Genomic DNA, 3,960 nt, shown 5'->3' on the forward strand with positions numbered 1-3,960 from the left:
AAAGTCTAACTGTACTACAGACATGTTTTCCAGAGGGGGTCAAAATTCTGCCTCTAATACAGACACTTCTTAACTGCTGCCAACCGTTTCTTTTCCCACAGTGGTCTTGTTAGAAAAGTTTAACTGACACTCTATCTACAGCTGTACCTGTTTTGGCTTCTTGCTTGGAGATTCAGAAGCACACAAGGATTCAGAAGGTGCCTTTGTCTTTTTAGGAGTTGATATGTGATTTTCTTTTGTGATTCTAGACCTTGTGTCATCACTGCCCAGCACAGGAGTATGCTTCAGTCTGCCAGCTGTCCTCTGAAGTCTTGCAACTGCTGGCTGATTTACTGGTGACTTGTAGGATGTGATGAGGAATGATGCAGGGGGAGGGGAGGGATCCTGATGTGTATAAAAAAGCTGCATTAAATCCCACACATTTTCACTACCATCATTATATATATAAGTGAACAGTACTAGATATCCTTCAGCTTTATTTTCGATTCATCTGAGGTCTTAAGATAATGTTACATGAGTCAATCTTTCCTCTAACTGCACTTGCAACGCATACAGACAAGCTGTGGGTGAAATTGTGTGTGTAACTTGTCTCACAACAAAGAATTCTGTTGCGAGTTGTGGGAAAAGTAGACTAGTCTTTAACTTTACGCAGCATACACTGTATGTGATGTGTGCAACATGTTTTCTACAACTTGCGATGCAATAGTTGTACTATCACCAGCATTACATTGCTAGTTTCAAGGAAAAGTTGTTTCATACTGTTACAGTGCATTTAGGGTGCAGCGCCATTGCACATGTACTTTGGACTCTAGATCTTGAAGTGCAAGAAGATCTTGTTTTGTGTTCACGGGTATAAATGTGGGACAGAGGAATTGTTTTGTGGAGATACTTGTGAGGGAGTTGCATTTAGTAATACTCCAAAAACACCAGCATGTGCATATTTTGTTTTCAGGCTGCAGACTAACCTAAAATGGGGACTAGAGTTGGCCCCAAAAGCATCCAATCTTCTCCTAACATAACAAATGTCACCACTAATCTACACAGAACTGTAGCTTCCATCGTCAAGAGCCATCTCAACAAATACAATTCATGTGTCAATTTGCAAGCAAGACTGGATGGGTAAGCAACTCTCCCATTCATAAGAACAAGACACTGTTTCTAGGATTAAACTGTAGTCCACAAATGATGCACACCAAAGATTTATCTCCACACAACATGAATGTCCATTGCATGTGTTCTTTTCTGGAATGGTCCCAAGGGAACGCACACTGCAATAGCGGCAAAACAAACATTATTATACTAATAAATTCACCTGTAGTATGAATTCTGGAATGTAATCAGGAGAAAGACAATGGACTCCAGCAGTCTGAAGAGGTTTAATGTCATCTTCAAGGGCTTTCTCCACAAAAACATGTGTCAATTTGGAAGCAAGACTGGATGGATATGGAGGCTTGCCACTCACAAGAACAGCAGAGCCTACCTCTAGCAACCTAAAACAATAAAGTACAAAAGGAGTTGACTCATTCAAAGAAATGAAACATCATGACATACAGGCATTGTTAACATGTCATCTGCACAAAGTTGTGTAATCTAAATACATTATAAGATTTCTCACAGAGGATAATGAAGTAGAATAATATCAATATGAATTTTGAAGTTGTTCTTGTCCATGCAACAGCAGAGCTACAGTATCATGAGTGTGCTGAGTTGTATCTTCCCCAATCCTTTTCAATTTAAAGCAGTGAAAGACCCCTCCCCCGAATGAAGGGAAGATGACAACTTAATACAACTACAACCATTTACATGTACATGTACACTGGTTATCTATGACTAAAGGTAATCACCTTTTGTATGCTTCGCGTTTCTTTGCATCTGCCACAGCTACCAGTGCTTTCCAGCCCTCAAATGGTCCTCTCTTTTGTTGTAGACTTTTCCTCCAGCGGCCAGGTGCTGCTATGTGACTAACAGAGACTTCTACTACCGTGCTTTGTTCATTCCATTCATATAACTCCTCATCCAGCCACTTCCCAGCCTTGATACTATCCTCAATGAACTCCCTTTTTAAAATCCACTTACCTACATGAACAGTGCATAATTCAACATTTTAGGAAACATAAACTCAAAATAACACACTTGGAGAACCTTATGAGTCTTTGGTATAAAAAGAGTAAAATGTGTTGATGAGCCCAGTGAACCAGTCCTCTCTTGTCAGGTCATTTATTTTTATTCTATTTGTAAAATCAAAATATATTCTACAATCCATAAATGGACACACAAAGGAAATTCCCTGTAGGTTCTCAGACACAAACCTTGTGCCATCAATAAGGGGATATGCTGGTATAACCCTTTAACCCCTAATATCAAATAACAAATTCTCCTATCTTGTCCCCATACTTTTCTTATAAAAGTACTGGGGAGAAGTTATTGAAATAGAGAAAAAATTCACCTTGGGTGATCATATCCTGAATTCTCACGACCTCAGGGGTTAACTAAGCATAACTAATATTGCAAGAAGAAATTTGATGTTGATCACTGTTGGGGCTTAAAGGATTTAGGGAGGGCAGCTACTGCTAAAATGAACAATTGCCGCAGGTGAAAATGCTGGGAACAGTTAAATAGAGGTGTCACAAATGGTAAGATTTCCGCTAGCTGCAACCATTTTTTGGATATGCACCACTGTCAAACTAACTCTCTTCCAAAAACAGCAAGCATGAAAAGAGTGTGAGTCGCAAAATATATACATGATTAATGTATCACTATATGGAACTGTACAGGAATCTTGCATGCAAACTGCAAACTAAACACAATCCTCAAGCTTGCAGTCTGTTATATACGTCTCAGGCCCCATCCACACCAATGCATTTTCAAAAGTATCCATTTTCATTTGTGGTGAAAACGAAGTACAATATTTTCATCCACACAAGCATTTTTGTATTGTTTGCACTTATCCTCACTAAAATGCTCAAAAACAATGAAAATGACTGGGACCTGGGATTGTGCATGTGTTGACCATCCTCCATGTTTTTACGTCACCGTTTATAAAAGTCTCCTTTTTCACCTGTCCACACTATGGAGCATTTTCAAACGTCTCCACTTTTAAAACCGTTTTCGAAAGTCTTCGTTTTCAATGGAATTTCCTGGCATTTTAGTGTGGTTGATAGGCAAAAACGTATCAAAAAGTATGCGTTTTCAAACGAAAATGCATTGGTGTGGGTGGGGCCTTATACTTTGGGATGTTACCGAACCGTAATACCCATGTGGCATGTAATGCAAGTAATGCAATGTCACTTAATATTTTTGACGCGTAAACTGCATCTATTATTTACAGTATTTAATTTTAAAGAGCTTAAAGTTCTTTGACTTATGTACCTGATGCACAGCCACAGAGGAATTTTTCACCTCGACTCGGCTTTCCACAGATTACATGCGAGCAACTTCTCACAAAGTGCTAGGAAACAAACACAAAATACAATGTTTGGTTGTCTTTTGTTTGAGTGTGATGATCAAGCAACAATAGCTACTTATATATTTCTACTAAGACTGTCCGTCGTTTCATTTTGCGCCAATCTTTATTTAACAGTTTGTTCATTTTCCAGCTTTTTAAATATATCTTCACGGCTGGACAGTAAATGTTGCAACTGTGAAGAGATCGAATTCGCGTACTCGAAGGGAGAAAATAAAGACCTGGAGATTCTGTTTACATTTTTCAAGTAGCCCAATATTCATCATTAAGCTTACGATATTCGGAAATTACCAAGTCAATAAAGGACCAAATGCATATCTTGTCTGTCGAAATTCATAATTGAACTTTCGAATCACCTAATTCCCTTGAAAACCGTTTCAAAAGGAAACAGCTTCAACTGCAACGACGTTCAACGCGCGCAGTGTGTAAAATGAACAAGACGCACCATTATTTGTAACAAATCTGTTATAAATAGAACGTAAATAGCTCACCGGTGT

The sequence above is a fragment of the Pavona decussata genome, unplaced genomic scaffold, assembly GCF_977016875.1.
Source record: "Pavona decussata unplaced genomic scaffold, jaPavDecu1.1 SCAFFOLD_163, whole genome shotgun sequence".
Classification (NCBI taxonomy): Eukaryota; Metazoa; Cnidaria; class Anthozoa; order Scleractinia; family Agariciidae; genus Pavona; species Pavona decussata.